Source organism: Hypanus sabinus, chromosome 4, assembly GCF_030144855.1.
Source record: "Hypanus sabinus isolate sHypSab1 chromosome 4, sHypSab1.hap1, whole genome shotgun sequence".
Lineage (NCBI taxonomy): Eukaryota > Metazoa > Chordata > Chondrichthyes > Myliobatiformes > Dasyatidae > Hypanus > Hypanus sabinus.
The window spans coordinates 41,412,552-41,435,102 of NC_082709.1; the positions used below are offsets into that span (position 1 = coordinate 41,412,552).

The window sequence follows — 22,551 nt, forward strand, 5'->3', positions numbered from 1 at the left end:
AGAGCCATTGTGGAAAGTTTAGGTGAGGTTAGCAGAGGGAAAGAACCAGAGTGATGGGGCAGTTGGTATAAAGGTCAATTCAGCATGTAGAGAGAGAGAGGAAGGATAGGCAGTGTATAGGGCATAAATACAGTCAGCTGAATGGGTTGAAATGTTTACTTTAATGCAAGAAGTATCAGGAACAATGGCAATGAACTCACTGCCGGGGGTGGTGATGGTGGCAGATACATTACGAATATTTAAGGGACTCTTAGATAGGCACATGGATAAAAGAAATATCAGAGGCTATGTTGGAGGGTTAGATTGATCTTGGAGTAAGTCAAAAGGTCAGCACAACAACATGGGCCAGTATACCTGTACTGTGCAGCAATATTCAATGCTCTAACGCTCGCACATCATCAGAGTGAAGCAACATTTTAAGCCCATTGTTTATGTCCTGAATCAATTCCTAGCTCAGAGTGAAGGGACACCTGTCTCAACCACTGCACTGTCTGGTTTCCAGTGCTGTCTTTCTCAGTGATTACATTTTCAACAATTCAAACTCTGATAAGCATTTCTTCAGGTATTTACAATTTCTATCTTTCAACAGAAATGTAAAATAAAAGAGTTCTCTTTGGATAATTGGAATGTACATTATATAAAATGTAATTGACAATAGAAATGAGCATGTATCAGGATCCAGAACAGCTGGGTTACAATGGTAAGGAAATTCAACACTGATCCTAGCTGGTATCTTTGACTAGATCTGCTTTAGTCCCAGGTTAATTTTTCTACAACTCCTTACATTCCATGTGCTCTATTGAATTTGATTTTTCTCCTTCCTTCATGTGTAGGTCACACTTACTTTAAGATGTGGTTGCTCCTGTGTTATTATGTGTGTAAGTAATAAAGAACTTCAGTTCCCAGTGGGCAGTGCAGGCAGTTCATCCCAGAACAGGAAGTGATGAAGGTGAGCTGGTCACTCACATATTTGTTGAACAGTCTTCCTAGTAATATGTGCCTGTGTTCACCTATATTAGGTTTGTCTTTATTAAGAACAAGCGTAACATGGCTTCAGAAGGGGGATTCTTTAAAGACATGACCACGTTTTCTGTTCAGCACACCATAGATGCCACTAACCACCTGCTCTAGACACTAATTCTTGACCAGGTAGACAGGTTCCATGATTCAAGGTAGGGCAGTCATTACACAGGCATCTCCAAGCAGTAGGAATGATCTGACCACCACCATAGAGGATAGCACCAGCATGTAGGGCTATATCACGAATATCAAATTGTACCCCACCCTCTAAAAATCCAGTGACAACAGTGTCCTTGATTTCATTTAGATATTGGACTCCCTTAGTCACAGCAGCCAGGATATTTGGACCAGTGTCATCAGGTTCAGATCTTACAGGCCTCAGTGACATCCCATTCATATTTCTCAGCAAGTTACCTGGCTTGCTGTTTGAGCTCTTGATGGGCAGTGATCTCACCCTAATCAATGTCTTCTGGTAGGCCCTCAGATAATGTTCATGCCTTTATATACAGATGGTTGTGTTTGTTGGGACAAGCACATCATGTTACATTCCTCAGTAACCATCTCATAGTAAGGAACAATAGGATCAGATTTCTTGATAGGAATATAAATATGGAATTCTTCAAGATCTTCCAGGCTGATTTCCAATTGAAGTTCACTAGCACCAGCAATGATGTGTTCACTGGATTCTTCAATAATACACTAGACCATTAGGTCAGACTTGGCAAGATGCTTCAAACCTGCAACCAATTTGGGCAGATCAGTTGGGTTCCTGGTTTCAAATGCAACACGCAAAACAGGACTGAACTGAATTTCATCACTCGTAAGTTGTGAGCTTGATCATAAGTGGTAATAGAACCAGTCTTCACAAGAAATTGATCAACTCCAACAAGCCCCTCAATATTTCCACAAGGCACCATCCTCAATAGGCTCCACACAACAACCCATCATTAGAATGATTCTTTGGATGGGGTTCAGGTATAGGACTTCCATCTTGCCTGGAGTCCGTGATCTGGATCAGCTGCAAACATATATTTTCCAGATGCTGAAAAGAGTCCTAACTGAAGAGCCCATGCTGAAGTCTGAAAATCCGGAAAGATGTACAAGGATCTCGGCTGCTATGTCCCAATATGGCTGTGCTGGGGCAGTACTACTGCAGTAGTATGTTGACACATGGTAATCTGTGGCCCATGCACCAAGGGCGTTAACAAATGTGAAACCAAACTATGCACAGATAGAGAAAGAGCTTCTTGCTAGCACATATGTATGCAAAAGGAGTCCATCAACGTATCTATGGACATACTTTTGAAGCAGAGACAGTCCACAAACCATTGGTCTCAATTATGGCCAAACCACCGAATGACTGTCCCATGAGGATACAGCGCATGTTGATAAAGTTGCATAAATATGACATGAAGATGATCTACCCACTGGGAAAATATATGTTTGCTGCTGATACTCTGTCTCAAGCAGACAACAAGAATGACTAAGAAGTAATGTTGATATACAGGGCTATGTTGATATGATTATCACCTCCATTCCTGTATTCCTGATAGAACTGAGAAGATTAGGAAACCAGCAGGACTGGATGAAACAATGAAAGTACCCAAAGAGATGATACAGAAAGGATGGTCAGCAATGAAGAATGACCGTCCAAAGTGTATTCAGGATTATTGGGCATGCACAGTTGAACTGTCAGTAGTGGAATAAATGGTTGTTAAAGGGAACAGATTTGTGATTCCAGTGTCACTATAGAAGGAAATGCTCCAGAAAGTACATGAAGGGCACGTGGAGAGGAAAAATGTAAATGTATGTCAGTATCTGCAGTTGAACTTTGTCTTTTTGTGTGTTTTCCACAAAGTTTCATATTGCCATGTGCTCCTGTCCCCAGTCCTGCTCTACTTCGGCCCCTGTATTACTGAGTACTCCGTCTCTCATCTGTTCCTCATTATTAACTGTTTTGCTGCCACTTCTGACTCATTGTGCTCCACCTATCATCTGCCTCTCTGTTTATTGCTCAGTGTATTTCAGTCCTGTGTTTTCACCTGTTTGTTACCAGATTGAGCCAATGAATTTTCCTGAGCCTTTTCAGCATTCGTATCTGTACTCTGCTGTCCGAATATCGACTCTGTCTGTTTTCTGATTCTGGTTTTTGGATTTCTCTGGAATTTTTGATCTCCGCCTAAACTTTGATGCTGACTTTGTTGCCCCTCTGGATTTGCTACTCAGTAAGTACCACAGTACACACTGTACTTGGTCTGCGATTGAGTCCCTGCTTCAGCATCCTGACAACATCGTGCTTGTGAAGTGATGTACTGGCCAAGAATGAATCAAGACATCAGCCAGACCACTGCTTCATCTGAAATAAGCCTTACCTACCAGCCAAAGCAGCAAGCAGAACCACTTACTCCACACCCTGTGCCAGACAGGCTATACTTCAAAGTTGAAGTGGATATGTTTGATTGTAATGGGAAGAGTCATATTGTTCTAATAGACTACTTTTCCAATTACCCCGAGTTTGTAACACTGCAATCAATATCCAGCAAAGCAGTCATCATTTTCCTGAAAGCTTTGTTTAAGAGGCATGGAGTTTTATGTAAGATGTATCAAACAATGGTCCACAATTTTTGAGCTCTGGATTTGAATCCTTTGCCAATGATTGGGGGCTTTGACATGTAACCTTAAGCCTGCATCACCCAAAATCTAATGGCCTAACAGAGAGATAGGACAAGGTTGCAAAAGGCCTCATGGAAGAAAGCATAAGATGGATAAGAGGATTTCCACAGAAAGCTAATGATTTATCGAAGTACACCACTGCAGAATGGACTTTCACCTGCCTAAATGCCGATGGGTTGATGCGTATGCACCAACCTGTCAGTGCACAAAAATCTGTTGACACCTAAAGAGCTCGAATAGTCAAATTGGCAAAAGAAAAAGGGAAAGAACAATAGAAGCAGCATCATGACAAGACTGCAACAAAAGCTTACCAGTCCTGAAGCCTTGGGGTCAGGCGTGAGTCCGAGATCATGATCTTGGCACATGGTCCGAGCAAGGATAGGGTAGATACAAGAGGAAGTAGCTCTACATTCTCACCAGATCCACCTGGAGCGAGGCACACCTCTGAGAAGGAACCATGTGAATTTATGACTACAAGCTCAAACCCATTTTTGGGACACGTCAACAGTCAGAATGCCAAAGGGGCCAGCAGATGTCAAAAATGAACATGTTGATCAGCGTTCTCAGAAAGACACTAATATTAGCATAGCAAATGAAAACAATATATCTGTCGAAACAAATCTGTTCAGACTAAAAGGGATCACCAAACCACCTCAGAGATTGATTGCAATTTAATGAGTGAAGAAGGGAGTGTTATTGCTCAATGCAATTGAAGTTAATGTAGATATATTTGTTGGATAGGATTATTGTTCCTCCTTGTCGGTTTATGAGGACACAGTATTGTGCTTGTTTTTTTTTTAAGGGGAAAGAGTGTTGTTATACGTCTACATAATAAAGAACGACAGTTCCCGATGAGCAACGTGGGTCGTTCACCCTGGAACCAGAACTGACGTTGGTGAACTGTTCACACACATACTGGTTGAAACGTGTTACAAATAAAATGTGCTGGCATTTACCCATGCCAGTTTTTTTCTTTATTAGGAGCAAGCGTAATAGCTCACATATGCTCCTGTCTCCATTTTTCTGAGTAGACATCCCCTCCTTTCATTTGGAGACATCCCCATCTAATTTTGAATGGACGTCCTCTCAACTCTCACCTGTAGATCTCCCTTAGTTTTAGGTGTAAATCCTTCGTGTGTAAACATCTCCGATTTCCTCATGCAGATTTCAGTTTCCAAATTCTGATTTCCTGTTTTTCATATTTCTTTCTTTATGTTGCTATGTAGTTAAATACATTTTCTGGACAATGCATCAGATCCAATCTCTTGCCAATTTCCAGACACTGTGCACTTAATCAATGTAATATAATGCCAGCAGTCTTTTCCATATCATGTGCAGTTACCCATCTTGTACCTGTAGCTTTAGTGACTTATCCAGTGTTACTGGCTTCTCCATTCCTCTTGCATCCTTTGCTGTCAAAGGAAAATGGTTGCTGCAAAGCAAACAAATCATGCTTTCAATTTGTCACACAGAGCCTGTTATGCACTTCGAATTAAGACCATCGGATATATATAGCTCCTGAAAAGAGGCACATGCATTATGATGTGCAATTACTCAAAGACTTTTTGAAGTACTGCAGACAGCACTGCATGTTTGTATTAATTGCTCATTAAAATGTATTCTGTGCCCAGCTAGCATTGTTGATTGACTGGATGCCTAAACTGGTGGGGAAAAAGAGAAATGTTCAAAGCAAATACTTCGTTTAAAGCTGGCTTTCACTATTTTAAAGCCAGACTGCCCTGTTGAAATGGGTATTATATATGAAGAAAGCTCTGGGAGTTGTTTTGGAGCTAGATTTAGCCTGGGAGGTATTGAAGAGAGCAAGAACCTGGTCTTGAGGATGCATGGTGGAGGCAATGCACAGGGTCAGGAGAGTATCCAAACACATGGCTGAGCAAACGAGAAGCTAAAGTGAGCAGATTGCTGTAGAGTGCAATTATAGGAGTCCAATCTCCAGGATATAGATCAGCAGGTGTAAGGACTTCAAATGGTCAGAAACAAGTAGAGCTGTCTCCACATTTCAGATCCAGCAAATGTAACCTTAGATTTATCCACCATTGATTTTGCAATTGTTCATCAGTCAGCTGCTAGGTTTTTACATCAATCAGCACTTATAAGCACCTTTTGAGCACTTTACCCTGTCGGTATAGAATTAGTAAAACTTATACCCCTTCTCCCAACTTGTAGTCATAATTGGTTATTATAGTCACAGAGTCAGATTCTCTTAGAAGCAAGCACTTCGACACATCACATCCTTGCTGAGCTTTTTGCCTATCCATAGTAATGTCAATTTCCCCCCAAGGATCATATCTTCCTTTGCCTTTTCAAAACAAGTGTCTCTTCAGTCACATCAACACCCAACTGATTCCACAACCTATGGACTCTCTTTCAAGGATGCTACAACTCATGTTCTTAAAAAATTGTTGTTATTATTATTATTATTGATTTTTATGTTATTTTATATTTGCAGTCTGTCTTGTTTTTCTCATTGGTTGCTTGTCAGTCTTTGTATGTAGATTTTTCATGATTCTATTGTATTTTTTTGTTCTACTTTGAATGTTTGTTGACTTATAGTTTGATAATATATTTATTTTGAACTGAAAGATAATGATGTTATTTGATTCTATCATCACCACTGGCAGCCACTCTCTGTGTAAAACTTACTCCTCAGATCCCCTGTAAAATTACTTTGAAAATGAAGTCTATTGATTTTGATACTCCTGCCCTCAGACAAAGATCTGACTTATCTGCCCCCATCTGCCATGGTGATAAAATCTCAGTGAGATACTTGCCTATCTCATGCAAAAAACTGAAGAGGGAAAGAACTCTTCCCTGCTTTCTCATCCTCTGTATACCATTGAGCCTTTTTCTTCACAACCGCCCAAGAGCTGCAGACTGGGCAGGGAGGAGAAGAGGATTAAGAAGACAGAAATGAGGAAGACCCAGCTTCATCTGATTTCACACATGCAACAGAGAGCTGAGAGGACAATGCTATGTAATCTAGAGCGTTGGTTAGCTGTCACATTGAGAATGCAGCTGTTAGAATTTGAAGCAGTATGTGGGCCGGGGTGATAGTGGAAAGCAATTGTCATTGTTTCAGGTCAAGACTCTGTATCAGGGCTTGGTCAAGACCCAAAAACATTTACAATTCTAACCACACCCACCCCCCCCCCCCCCCCCCCCCCAGCCACAGGTTCAGCTCACCAGCTGAGTTCCTCCACTGGTTTGTTCTGTCACAGAGAGACCAATCATGAGTCAGATGATATAGTTAGAGAATAAGGGGTGAAATTATTTCAGTTTGATAGCGGTGAACCTTAGGAATCCTCGACCTTGGTATCTGTGGAATCTTAGTTTTTGTATTCATTTGAAACAGGGATTGATAGATCTCTGCATATTAAGGGAATATTACTGAAAAATGCCACTGAGGTAGAAGATCAGCCATGATCTTGATGCAGGCCTTCTGGGCCACATGGTCTTATTTCTTATGTTCAAAGATCACCACCTCTAGGGCAGAGAAGAAGGCCAATCCTGATGCCATTACACTGAGGGTGAACACCGTTCACAGGTTCTGCTCAATAAATGACAGATGAGGACTTCAGGTATGTATGGATATTGCACAACTTAATGTCAGGAAGTCTGGAGGAGTCAAGCAACTTGATAGTGGGCTTTGCAACAGGTTGACATTGTCCTTTCAGCCTCGAAGTGGCAACCAGTTCCATCAATGTGCTCGCAGCCCAGCCTTGATACATAGTCTGATGTATTAACCTTCCTTGCAGCTCAACCAACAGGCCCCTAACATCTGCTCTTGCACGGGAATCTGTACTTTATATACCTCAGTGCTTCTTCCTCATTCATCTCATCTCGTGCTTTAATCCTTCCAGTTTCGGCAATGCCCTGTCTGAAAATTCTGCCTCTTTATCTTGATTTATCAGTAGAAAAGAGATTAAAACTTGAAAATGAATTATGAATCCATTAATAATAGAGGTGTTGGAATTCTTTCCAAGTGTGCGGTACAGTTATGCCCACAATATGAAAACTACTTTTGATTGATTTTTCCTGCTCAGTGTGAAATACTAAGGAGGAAATTCAATCATACACAATCCTGGAAACCCCTGGCCCATTATTAATATTGTGCCAGATGAACAACACATTGCCCGGCACATTGAGTTGTTGCATATTTTCCTAACTCGATCAATGCCTTTACTTGTATGGAGTAATCTGCGGTCATTGTAAATAAAAATAAATATGATGCCAATTATTCATTAACCTCATAGTAACTGGCTTCAAGTGCTAAGTAAACACAAATAATAATCTCATAGAAAAATACAACTGAAGATCCTGAGTTAATGATTTTTTAAAAGACTATCGTTATTGCTACTTGGTAAGCTACTAAGCACCAATTTAAATAGCTCATTTAAATGAGCAATATTTGACCACAATCTTACTAAACTGTATTACGAAAGTGAATGAATAGAACACAAAGAAATTAATGCTGAAAGATTGAAAGGATTACATTGTGGCCTTGCACATTGTTCAGATGCTGCTGTAGTACTGCACCCATTTCTGGATAACTGTGATGGGGATAAGTATAGAGGACATGGAAGAGAGCAACCAAGCTCCTCTCCAGAACAGAAGGAAACAAAATTGACAGAGGGAAGCTTCTTCAGAAATGAAAAACTTTGATTTGGTGTATGTGGAATATTTAAATATATTTAGGGAGAATCAGGACCAGGTTAGTTATCACTGCCTTATTTGATATGAAATTTGCTGTTTAACAGTGCAAAGACATAACATTACTTCAAATTATAAAAAGAATAAATAGTGCAAAAGAAATCTGATGGCAGAAAGGAAGAAGCTGTTCCTGAATCTTTAAGTTCGGGGTTTCAGGCTTCAGCTGTCATGAGCCGCGTGGCTTGCCGTAGAGCATTGACTTTCTAGGGTTCTTGATCACCTGCATTTACTAATCGTTATCTTAACCACAGCAGTTAAGCTCTTGTGTTTTTGGTTTAATCTGGTCACGCTAATTGTGACTGGCATGGGTTTCCTGCATTTCATGATTATTCAAAGAGGACTCTTGTTTAGTGCCTCAGCGGAGTCATTGTGTTGGAAAGAATGTCACTCAGTCATTCCTCCAAGGCGCTGTTGATATTCCTTTGTTGAACCTTTTGTTTCAGCCTCTACCTGGAGATCCTGGGTCGAGGCGTGAGCCTGACATCCGCAGATCCTGGGTTGAGTCAGTGGCAGCGACCTCTGTGACAGTGAAAGCCTGCTGTGCCTCGCACCTTGGTCCAGTCCTTGGAGAGCACAGCATGACACCTGAACCTTCTCACTTGTATTAATAACCTGAAGAAGGCATTTCCCAAATGGTGAGAATCATTAATGAAAGATGCCAATTTCCTGAGGAACCCCCTCTTGAAGATATCCCCAATGATGGATTTCAATAATATTTGAGTAACATTGTAAATATTTTATTTGATTAAGCATTTGTTGCTTTTTTTACACAATTTTGTTTGATTAAGCATTCATTGTTGTTTACAAAATTCATTCCAGGTTATATGTAAAAGTACATGAATGACAGATATCATTATCCCACCACATCATATGTGCATTGCTCACTGAATTAAAAAAATGATGTACACATGTTTATCCCTGGGCTCCCCCTGCTTTCTATTTATTTATTGAGATAGTGGAATAGGCCTTTCTGGCCTTCAAGCTGCACCCTGTAGCAACCTCAGATTTAACCCAACCCTAATCACAGGACAAGTTATAATGACCAATTAACTTACCAATCAGTACACCTTTGAACAGTGCGAGGAAAGCGAAATACCTGGAGGAAACTCACACAGTCCAGGGGAAAAAGTATAATCTCCTTACAGACAGGGGCAGGAATTGAACCCAGGTTGCCGGTACTGTAAAGCATTGTGCTCATCACTACACTACCATGTCTCTTTCAATTAGTTTTACAGTTACAAAAACTTAGCAGTGGAGTTTCCAGTGTTCCAGGCAAATACCATTAGCTGGTGAAAGCAGAAAATATGAAAAGTTAAGTAAAAAAATGTACAGTGAGAGCTTGGGGTGAAAGTCCAACACTTCCTAAAGTGGCAATGCAGAGAGACAAGGTGGCAAAGAAAGCATACCACATAGTTTTCTTCATGATTTGGGAACTGAGCACAAAGTCCGGAATTCATGACTTCAAGGTGAGAGAGAAAAATTTAAAGGAGATTAGTAAGGAAAGAATTTTTTTTTAAACACAGTTGGTAGATGCAAGAATGGGCTGCCAGGGGAAGTGGTGGAAGTATATATGATAGCAAAGTTTAAGAGGCATTTAGCTAGACTCATGAACAAACAGTGAATGGAGGGATATAGGCCATAAGCAGGCAGATGCGCTGTTTAAATTGGCATCATGCTCGGCACAGATTGTTCCTGTATTGTTATGTTCAATGGAAAATTTTTACAGTACCATTGATTCCCTATAACAAACAAAGTAACAGATGTTTATAAGGCACAGGGAAACAAATGCTTGGAATAAATTGCCAAAGAAAGTCATTGAGATTGACATGAGAGGAAAATCAGTAAAGCTGGTGAAAAAATGGATTCGGGTCAATACTGTCACGGTTCGTAACTGGGGCTGAACTATCAAATGAGGACTAACATGTACGGTGTGAAGCTTTCTCTTGTCCCTAAAGAGTTTATGTTACCGGTTTAATCTGCTCAGTGGTTCATTGATAGACTTGCTCTTTGCACAACCATTAACCTATGTATTTTAAATGGATTAATTGCTTCTTTGAAATAGTACCTAAAAAGAGTTTTACATGAACAATGATGAAATGCTACAGCCAGTAACATTAAATTCCTTAGCCTGCATAAGAGTAAAATAAAATGTAATCACAGTTCACGTTACAGGCTTTTTCCTTACCATTATAAAGAAATAAATCTTGCTGAGAATGGTCACTCCTCTGCCATTCAGAACTCGTATTTCTTTATTACAATTAGAATGGTAGGTGTTCAGCATGGAATCTGTAGCTTCAATCAGATTCCTCCTTGAGAAAAAAGTCAGCTAATATCTTAAGTGGTTTGATAATGTTTGTTAAACAAATGTTCTAATTTACTTACTGGAAGGTCTCCAACAAAGATGTATATTAATGTGCACTCTATGAGTGCATATTTTAATGAATAATCAAAATGAAATTGTGTTATTCAGTTGTATTGAATAGTCCTGTAGGATTTATTAGCTGTGCCACTCAAATGGATAATAAGATGCTTAAAATTGTATTGATTTCAGCCAATGATTGGTTGCTGTCTGGCAAAACATGCCACCCAGTCAAAACTGATTTGGAAATTCTGCCATCAATTCTGAAAGGCCTAAGAATCTCAGGTCTGGTACTGTTTAAAAGTAGGAGTTTCACCTTTTGAAATACCAAATATATTATCAATTTAGCAGCTGAATATAAATGCCATGACAATGACATATTTATGTTTTGCAATTTAAGTATTATAAATTATACTTAATATTCTTGTTTACTGTGTAAGAGATGAACCAAGTCTGGACTGCCTCAGCTTATCTGCTTCTGAAAGCCTCACTGTGTCTTTGTTACTACGTGTTTACATTTACCTAATCCAATAGCCGTCCTCCTGATCGACTCTCAATAAACTAGAGGTCAACCAAACCTTCTCAGTCCATGTATAAACCTGCACCCTACTTTGTCCACCCATTACCTGCCCATATGGGCTTCTGGTTAAGTGATACCTCACTCTCCATTGCTGCCAGGTCCCTGCACAGTCTTATTTCTCCCGATCTCTCTAATTTCCTCCAGACCCTACAGTTTCTGCTGTTCAAATCTGGCCACCTGCAGCTATGCGTTCAAGTATCAAATGTTTCCCCAAATGTTTCCCCTAGAAACATTTCATTTCATGGCGTGCATTACATATACAGTGGATTCCAGTTAACTGGACCATCAGTTAATTGGGGCAGCCAATTATTTGGGACAACTTATAAAGAAAATAGTCAGGATTTCTTTTATTTATTTTGGGCACTATGCCGCTTAATTGGGCAGGAGACTGAAGCCTTTAGACATTACACTGTGCTTAGAGTGAAAAGTTATTAAATAGCATCAGAGTAGTACCGTCCGAATCAATTGCATATGTTTGTGTTTAAAGAATAGTGATTTTTGTCACTGATAGTTGGTGAGAAATAAGGAGTAAGTCAATTCATAGTTGTTTTTGCTCACTCGGGTTTCAAGCATTCAGGCTAGGAGATACTAGAAACAGCCAGCAGTGAAAATGAAACTATTCTGCTACTTCAACAAGTTAGGTACAATGAAGAATTTGAAGGTATTGGCAATCATCTTGAATGTTAATGAAAATGAAGATTTGGAGGATGCAATTATTGAAAGTATTGTAATCTGTTATCTGAAGATACTTCTATCAATTAGCTTAATGTGCTGTTGGCTATGCCATGGTGGCCCAAGTTCTACCTGCATTGAAATCTGGCAGCTGAACTGTGGGGCTGCAAAGCTCAGCCATGCAGGTGCCTGCAGTTTAAGTTGTGGTGTGTCAGATGGTGATCGTAGAGAGTGGCAAACCTAGGTGACACTGACCAGGTTACATTTACACACCCTAATGCAGCAAACAGTTCATTCCTTAGTGTGATAAGACCCATGAAACTGCTTACCCATGAAATTTCTGCTGGGCTTTGGGGTGAAAGGTCCTGGGCTTGAATCCAAGCAGCTCCTTGCACAAGTTTCACCATGTTAGGTTAAGCATTGAGATAGCAACTCAGCCTCACAAAGCAGACAAGCACTTAAATAACGCAAACACGAGGAAATCTGCAGATGTTGGAAATTCAGGCAAAACACACAAAATGCTGGTGGAACACAGCAGGCCAGGCAGCATCTATAGGAAGAAGTACAATCGATGTTTTGGGCTGAGACCCTTCGGCAGGACTAACTGAAAGAAGAAATAGCTTACTATCTTTTCTTTCAGTTGGTCCTGACGAAGTGTCTTGGCCCAAAACATCAACTTTACTTCCTCCTATAGATGCTGCCTGGCCTGTTGCGTTCCACCAGCACTTTGTGTGTGTTGCAAGCACTTAAATAAATTAATTTATGCATGAAACAACATAGTGGATGCATTTCACACAACCATGCAGAGTTATTAGACACTATCTTATGTGTCTATATGACTGCAAATGATTGTATGACAGTTCATAAACAACAATTTTTCTGAGGCATTTTCTGATTCAAGATGATTTTTTGCTTAAAATATATCTTTATGATCCAAATGATTTTGTCACATGATATATCTCAGGCTTCGCTTTGGGAAACAGCAAAGTCTACTAAACATATTTATGCCATGTGTATTAATGTATCTTGAATGTAGCTTTCTGTACACATTGGAGTCTAATCAGTAGAACAGAGGATTGTTAATAATGTTTTGTTTTGAAGATGTATGGAAACATCCTAACCATCATATATCATTTATTAATATAAAGTTCATTTATTTTCGATAGGAATGTGGAGCAGGTCAATATATAGTACGGTAACTGGAATTACACAAGCTGTGTTTTCTACTTGTGCCAGGAAAATTGCAATTAACAACTCTGAGCACATCTAGAATTCCCATAAGCATTCTCCAGTTTCTGTAGCTAGTTAAACAAAGGCCTAAATCTCATACATCATTTCATGTCCAACTAACTCCCCATGATGTGGGCATTCCAGTAAATGCGAGAATAACTGATACACAATTCAATTTGTCTCCTCATGGAAAATGAATGCATGTAATTTAAACCAAGACCCAGGCCAAGAACAATGTAACATATGAAAAAAAAGCTGTAAGAACCCAAATTTGCAACTGATAAAAATAACATTTTGCAGCACCCCACTGCAACTTTCCATGATTCGGAATAATAGGGATTATTTTACAAGCAAGACGATCCAGAGCACTGCATTAATAAATCAGAGAATATGTGTTCTAATTGTACTGAGACAGGGTGACAAGTTGAAATAATATAAAGCATCTGAAATTTTATGGGTAGTTTTAATAAAAAGGTACATAAAGCCATTGTGTTATCAACAAAGACTTTTTTCTTAATAATTTGCAGGGAAGGAAAGCCACTATTCATGTATGGCCTAGCCAATATGTAACTCCAATCCCATGTCAATATGATTGACTTTATCTGTCTTCTGTGATGACTGAGTAGGTCACTGGTGGTAGACAACTGGCAGAAAGGGCAACCTAATGTCATAGAGGCATCATCATGTAACGGAGAGTGATAGTTTATTAAAAATGGCTACTAGAGCCTTAAAGAAGATATCAGACCACCAACGACATCAATTCAACACAATTTATCTACCAATTTGCAAAATTCACTGTTTTCTAAACAGCGAGTAATCAATACTGTCTAGACTTGGTGTGATTTTCCCCAGACTTCAATGAATAAAAGAGTGATGAAATAAATAAGTGCATTAGAATGAACTGTGCTTCCACAGTTGTTACAAAGCTTGTTGAAAATAGAGTTATTGAAAGACAAGATGAAATCTAGTGTGTTCCAAAGAGTTAAAATACAACAGAAGGCCGTTTTCCTTAAATGTTCACAGTAGAAACATGTCAGATTAAATTATAAATCTACTGTAGTAGAGAGTCAGTAAATTTCTGTTGTGTATTTAATATTTCAGTAACATTTGAGTAATATTGTAAATATATTGTTTGATTAAGCATTCTCTGTTGCTTAAATAATTCATTATGGGCTATATGTAAAAGTACACAAATGGCATACGTTATCACGCCAACACGTCATGCATGTGCGTATGTATGTAAGTAAGAATGAATCTACATGAGTTTCCTCCCATCTTCCTCACTTTCCTATCAATTAGTCTTTATGTTTTGAGGTTACAAAACATAACAGTGGTGATGAGGATGGGATTTGGAATTCTCAAACATATCAAGGGTAAAGTAATGTTAAAAGAAAATGTCACACCCAAGTTTTGCAAGGTCCATCTGGTTCCTTATACCATCTGTGATAAGGTAGCCAGTGAGCTAGATCACACGGAGGCTGAATGAAACCTTTCCAAGGTTGAGTGAAGCCCATGGGCAACAACTGTGGTCCGAGTAGCCAAGAAGAATGGGCCTGTCAGGATCTGTGGTGATTTTAAGGTCATCTACCCAGTTCCGATAGTTCATGAATACCCTCTGCCCAGGAGACATCTTTGCAAATCTCTGTGGAGGGAAACATTTCAATGAAGTGGACTTAGCTGAGACCTAACTACAGACGGAGATAAAAGAAGAGTCCAAGATGTTTCTCAAAATAAATACTCACAAAGGGTTTTATTGCTATAATAGGCATCTGCACCTGTACTCTATCAGAAGGTTATGCACCAGGTGCAGCAAGGCTGTACAGGCGCTCAGTGTTACCTGGATAACATTATTATTTCCAATAAGGATGACAAGGAATATCTCCAAAACCTCAAGACAGTGTTAAATTGATTAGAAGATTATGGGCTCAGAGCACAGTGTGAATTCTTTAAACCAAGCATCTTACAATGGTAAAACAATTGATGCACAGGTATTGCACAAGTATACTGAGAAAATTCAAGCAGCATTGGATGTCCCAAGGCTGAAGAATGTGTCACAGTTGTGGCCCTCTTTAGGATTTGTTGATTACTACAATAGGTTACTGCCATTTCTGGCTACTGTGCTCCACCCCTTGAACTCATTACTACAGGCCAGGAAGAAATGGCAATGGACAAAACAGTGTGATGTTGGTTTCAAAAATGGCAAGGTAACGTCTGACATTGTACTCACGTATTATGATGTGCGTTTTTCAACCTTTCCTTATAACTCATCTCCTCCAGTCCCAGCAACATCCATATAACTTTTCTCTATGCTTATTCAACCTTATTTACACCTTTCCTTTAGGTAGGTGACCAAAACTGCGCACAATTCTCCAAATTGGGCCTCACCCATGTCTTATACAACTTCAACATAAAATTCCATCTCCTGTACTCAATGCTTTGATTTATGAAGGCCAATGTGCCAAGAGCTTTCTTGGCAACCCTATGTACCAATGCTGCCACTTACAATGATTATGGACCTGAATTCCCAGATCCCTGTGTTCTAATGCACTCCTCAGTGCCCTACCATTCACTATGTAAAATCTACTCTGGTCGGCCCTATCAAAATGCAATAACCCGCACCTGTCTGCATTAAAATTCAACTGCCATTTTTCAGCCCATTTTCCCATCTGGTCCAAATACTGCTGCAAGCTCTGATAGTCTTCCTCGCTGTCCACTACACCCCCAATCTTGGTGTCAACTGGTAGCACTGAACCCTGCAGCACTCCAGTCGTCAGAGGCTTCCAGTCAGAGAGGCAACCATCTACTACCACTCTCTGGCTTCTCTCACAAAGCCAATGTTTAATCCAATTTACTACCTCATATTGAATGCTGAGCGACTGATCCTTCTTGACCAACCCCCCATATGAGTCCTTGTTAAATGCTTTGCTAAAGTCCATGTAGATAATATCCACTGCTTTGCCTTCATCAGTTTTCCTGATAACTTCCTCAATAAACTCTATTAGACTGGATAGACATGACTTCCAATGTACAAAGCCATGTGGGCTATCCCTGATCAATCCATGTCTCTTCAACTACTCATGTATCCAGTCTCTTAAAGTATCTTCCAATAACTTTCTTCCTTCTGATGTCAGGCTCACTGGCCTTTGCCTATGATTTCCTGGTTTATTTTTACCGCCTTTCTTAAACAGCGTAACAACTTAAGCTAGCCTCAAATCCTCTGGTGCCTCACCTGCCGCCAATGATGATTTAAGTATCTCTGCTAAAGCCCCTGCATTTTCTACACATTCCTCCAAAAGGGAACATCTTGTCAGATCCTGTGGATTTATCCATCCTAGTTTCCCTCAAGACAGCAAACCCCTTCGCCTCTGTAATCTGTAATAGGGCCCATGACTTCACTGCTGCTTTAACTCACTTCTGTAAGGTCTCTGTCCACCTCATGAGTAAATACAGATGCAAAAATCCATTTAAGATCTCCCCATCTCTTTTGGCTCCATTCTGATCTACCAGAGTGCCAATCTGTCCCTTGCAATCCTTCTGCACTTACCTGTAGAATCCTTTAAGATTCTCCTTTACTTTGTCTGTTAGGGCAACCTCATGCCTTCTTTTAATCATCCTGATTTCTTTCTTAAGTGTTCTCTTGCATTTCTTATACTCCATCGCTACCTCATTTGTTCCTACCTGTCTATACCTGCTATGCACCTCCTACTTTTTCTTAACCAGGGCTTCAATATCTCTTGAAAAACAGTGTTTCCTTTAATCTGTTATCTTTACTTTTTATTCTGACAAGCTCATACAAGCTTTGCACTCTCCAAGTTTCACTTTTGAAGGCCTCCCACTTACCAAGTACACCTTTGCCAGAAAGCAGCCTGTCGCAATCCACACTGAACAGATCCTTCCTGATACCAAGAAAATTGGCCTTTCTCCAACTTAGAATCTCAACCCACAGACCAGACCAATTGATATTTCCAATTTATTTTGAAAATTTAATGGCATTATGATCACTAGCAAAGTGTTATCTATGCAAATGTTTGTCACCTGCCCTGTCTAATTTTCCAGCAGCAGATCAAGTATTGCAGAATCTCTTGTTGGGACTTTTATGCACTGATTAAGGAAACACTTGAACACATTTGACAAACTCTATTCTATCTAGTCCTCTTACAGTATGGGAGTCCCAATCAATATGTGGAAAATTGAAATGACTTACTATAACAATAATATGTTCCTTGCAACAGTCCACAATCTCTCTACAAATTTGTCTCTCTAAATCTCGTAGACTGTTGGGTGGTCTATAATGTAGCCCCATTAACATGGTTTTACATTTCCTATTCCTCATTTCCATTCATAAAACCTCACTAGATAAGTTCTCCAGTCTGATCTGACTGAGCACTGCCGAGACATTTTCTCTGACTAGTAATGCCACCCCTTTCCTTTTAATCCCTCCTGCTCTGTCATGTCTAAAGCTATAGAATCCCAGAATATTGAACTGTCACTACTGCTCAATACTATTGTTTTGGATTTTATAACTACACAGAGAGGAGTGTTGTGTATTTACTATTTCAGGAATATTTGAATCATATTGTAAATACGTTGCTTGATTAAGCTTACTTTGTGTGTTCAAATAATTCATCACAGGTTATATATGAAGTGTATAAATGGAATATATTATCACACCATAAAATCATATGTGCTTAAAGTGAAAGCAAATGTACACAAGTTATCACCTGGCTCCCTTGTTTTCCTTTCAATTAGTTTTGCTGTTTTGGAGTTACAAAACATAACAATTTCCTCCTAGGTTGCAGAGTTTATTGCACTAAGATGAGCAAGACCAGTGCTAGCATCCAAGGAATTTCATATGCCTAGTGTTGCTCATTTAATGGTTCAATGGTTAAATAGTTAAATAGTTCCATTTAATATCAGGAAATTTGAATGATATACCACCTGAAATTCTCTCTCGCTGTAGACATCCATGAAACAGAAGAAAACCCCAAAGAATGAATGACAGAAAATATTAGAGCCCCAAAGCCTCCATCCCCTTCCACACATAAGCAAACAAAAACCATAATTTCCCCACTTGTCCCAGTAGGAAGTCCCAGTGCCCACCACCCGCCAAACAAGCAATAGCAAAGCTCCAAAGAGAGATTGTGATCTGCAGTCCAACAAAAGCTATTGTTCACCCAACAATAGCTATTGTTCATCCAGCAATTCAACAATCCCACCTGACCATTCGGCATTTCAATACAAAGACAAGGCAAAGCTTTCTCTCTTAAAGTGTTGTGAGACTTCAGAACTCTCTTCCTCTTCAGGACAGGGAGAGATAAAACAGTTTATGTGTATTATAATTGAGTGGTTGAGTGGGTTTTGATAAAGAAAGGAGTGAATATTTACAACTGATAGATAGGTGGAGGCTATTTAAGTTACAACAATTTAAAAGAAAATACTACAGATGCTTAAAATCTGAAATACAAAGAGAAAATGTTGGAAACAGTGGATCAGAGAGCATTTGTGGAAAGAAGCACAGCTGGATTAAAAGCAAGAGTAAGCCACATGACCCATTGATTCAGAGCCAAGACCCTTCATCAGAGTTAGAATGTCATGACCTTTAAAACATTAATTGTTTCTCTTTCCCGATATGCTGCTTCACCTACATAATGTTTCCAGATTTTTGTTTTTATTTTAGATTACAACCGGGTCAGTCACAGTCTTATGGAATGGTAGAACAGGCTCGATGAGACAAATGGGTCACTCCAGCTTTTAAATCATACATCCCTGATTACTGGAAGAATGGATAGACAAGTGAGCCTGAAAATGTTTCATGGGAAAGTTATTGTTTGCTGAGGAACAAGTAAATTTAAGGAGAAGCCTGAGACTGAAATTAAATTTGGAAAGGCAGTCTAGTGTTAAATGGAAATGAGCTTAAATTACAGTTTGCGCTTCAAGTGAAAAGTTACTCAAATAAAACATTCCATACAGAAAGCATGTCATAGAGTTCATTGCCATTCTTTGGAGAAATATTGAAGTTGATGTTTGAATATAAGCTGAACTCCAGCTTTCAAAAAGGAAACACTGATGAACATGAGGATTAAGGGTGTCAAGAGGATTAACGTTGGCTGAAGGACAGAAGGTGATAAATGACGGGACTTGGTGAACATTACGGTTGGGGTACAGCATTCCAAAAGCACCAATGTAACCTGTGGATTTTACCTCTGTATCACTTTTTGGTAACTTTCAGAAAGTTACATACAGCAAGATATCCAATCTTGCCTAAAAATACAACTGTACAAAAATGAGGTAAATACCTTTATTCCCCTGTAACAAATAATTCAGACCAAAGGCCATCTAGTGCTGAACTATGTAAGATGACATTCATTTGTGTTAAATACAAATGTTTATGCATTAATTAAGGCACAATAATGAAGTTTGAAAAGGATATATGCTTGATCACGGAATAAATATTGAGGGCATTAACAAATAGTATTTGTAAGCTAACTGTAATTTATGCAGAATTCTCCAGCAGTAGATCAACATACATCATTAAATGCCTTTCCAGATAAATTGAAGAAGATAATGTTGTCCTGGAGATTTTGGATGAACTGATCTTTTGGCTCAAGTAGAAATGACAGCAAACTAGCAATCATAATACATTTATAATAAGAGCATTTGTCCAAGAGACATTTGATAAGGTATCATATAAGAGGCAGGTACATAAATTAAGAATCCAAGGTATTGGAACATACTTGTTAGCATGGATTCAAAACTTGTTATCACATAGAAAACAAAGAGCTGACATAAATGGGTCAGTTTTGAGGGAGTTAACTAGTGGAGTACCCCTTTACCCTCAATCATTTGCATTTTATATTAATGATCTGGTGTCAGGGATGAAATGTAGGCATTCTATGTTTGTCAACAGAGTGACATTAGTTAGAAGGCCATGATGAGCTGAGGAAATTGTAATTCTGCAAGAGTATATAGATAGATTGGGTGATTAGATTAAAACCTGGCAAATGTAGTTTAATGTGAGGAAATGCAATGCAGTTTGAGTGGAAGCAAAAGACAGATTTTGTCACATTTTATTCTACTTTCTGATATTGGTTTCCCTTGTACAACATTTGTAATGAATTTATATATATGGCTGGCATACAAAACCAAATTTTTCACTGCAACTCTGTCCTGCATGGCAGGTTGATCTAGCAGGTTAGAATTCCTAAGACCATAAGACAATAGACAGAGGGATAGAATTAGGCCATTCTGTCCATCGTCCTCCCCATTCCATCATAGCTGACATTATTCCTCTCAATCCCATTCTTCTGCCTTTCCCTTGTTACCTTGGACACTTCAACTTCAGCTTTAAATATACTCAATGACTTGGCCTCCACAACCAACTGTTGCAATGAATTTCACAGATTCAGTACTTCCTGGCTAAAAAAAATCCTCCTCCTTTCCATTCTAAATGGACATTCCTCTAGTCTGAGGCTATGCCCTCTGGTCCTAGACTCACCCACTTCCCTACATCCACTCTATTTTTTCAATATATAATAGGTTTCAGTGAGGTCCTCCCTCATTCTTCTAAACTCCAGTGAATTCAGGCCCAGAGTCATCAAACACTCCTCATATATTAACTCTTTCACTCCCAGAATAACTTGTGAACATTCTCTGGATCCTCTCCAATGCCAGCACATCTTTTTTTAGATAAAGCCAAAACCTGCTCACAATACAAGTGCGATCTAATCAACGTCATATAAAGCCTCAGCATCATGTTCTTGCTTTTATGTTCTAGTCCTCTTGAACTGAAGGCTAACATTGTATTTGTCTTCCCTAACACAGACACAACCTGCAAATTAACCTTTAGGGAATCCTGCACAAGGACTCGCAAGTCCCTTTGTTCCTCTGATTTTTGGATTTTCTCCCCATTTAGAAAATAACTTATGCTTTATTGCTTCTACCAAAGTGCATGACCGTACACTTCCCTGCACTATATTCCATCTACCATTTCTTTGCCCATTCTCCCCATTTGTATAAGTCCTCTATCTCTGCTTCTTCAACACTTCCTGCCCCTCCACCTATCTTTGTATTATCTACAGACTTGGCCACAAAGCCATCAATTACACAATCCAAATCACAGATAATGTGAAACGAAGCAGTCCCACTACTGACCCCTGTGGAACACCACTAGTCACCAACCATCACCAGAACAGCACCCCAGCACCTTTATTCCTACTCCTTTCCTCCTGCCAGTGAGCCAATTCTCTGTCCATGCTAAAATCTCTCCTGAAATACCATGGGCTCTTATCTTGTTAAGCAGTCTCATGTGCAGCACTTTGTAAAGGTCTTCTGAAAATCCAAGTAAACAACATTCATTGACCTTCCATTGGCTATCTTGCCTTTCATTTCCTCTAAGAATTCCAAAAAGATTTATCTTAAATGTGAAAAAGACTAAGGAGCTGGTAGTGGACCTGAGGAGGGCTAAGGCACTGGTGACCCGTTTCCATCCAAGGGGTCAGTGTGGACATGGTAGAGGATTACAAATACCTGGGGATACAAATTGACAATAAACTGGACTGGTCAATGAACACTGAGGCTGTCTACAAGAAGGGTCTGAGCCGTCTCTACTTCCTGAGGAGACTGAGGTCCTTTAACATCTGCCGGACAATGCTGAGGATGTTCTATGGGTCTGTGGTGGCCAGTGCTAACATGTTTGCTGTTGTGTGCTGGGGCAGCAGGCTGAAGGTAGCAGACACCAACAGAATCAACAAACTCACTTGTAAGGCCAGTGATGTTGTGGGGGTGGAACTGGACTCTCTGACAGTGGTGTCTGAAAAGAGGATGCTGTCCAAGTTGCATGCCATCTTGGACAATGTCTCCCATCCACTTCATAATGCACTGGTTAGGCACAGGAGTACGATCAGCCAGAGACTCATTCCACCAAGATGCAACACTGAGTGTCATAGGAAGTCATTCCTGCCTGTGGCCAACAAACTTTACAACTCCTCCCTCAGAGTGTTAGACACCCTGAGCCAGTAGGCTGGTCCTGGACTTATTTCCACTTGGCATAATTTACTTATTATTATTTAATTATTATAGTTTTTATATTGCTATAATTCTACACTATTCTTGGTTGGTGTGACTGTAATGAAACCCAATTTCCCTTGGGATCAATAAAGTATGTCTGTCTGTCAATTAGGAAACCATGTTGATTTTGGCCTACTTTATCACGCACCCCGAGACATTACCCTTGATAATGGATTCCAACATCGCCACAGCCACCGAAGTCAGACTAACGAGCCTACAA

At 39.6% G+C, this 22,551-nt stretch overlaps 1 pseudogene; it reads right to left on the reverse strand.

Annotated features, from left to right (window-relative positions):
• Nucleotides 1–1,053: 1,053 nt before the first annotated feature.
• Nucleotides 1,054–22,551, reverse strand: part of LOC132393597 (elongation factor 2-like) — a 54,938-nt pseudogene continuing 33,440 nt past the window's right edge.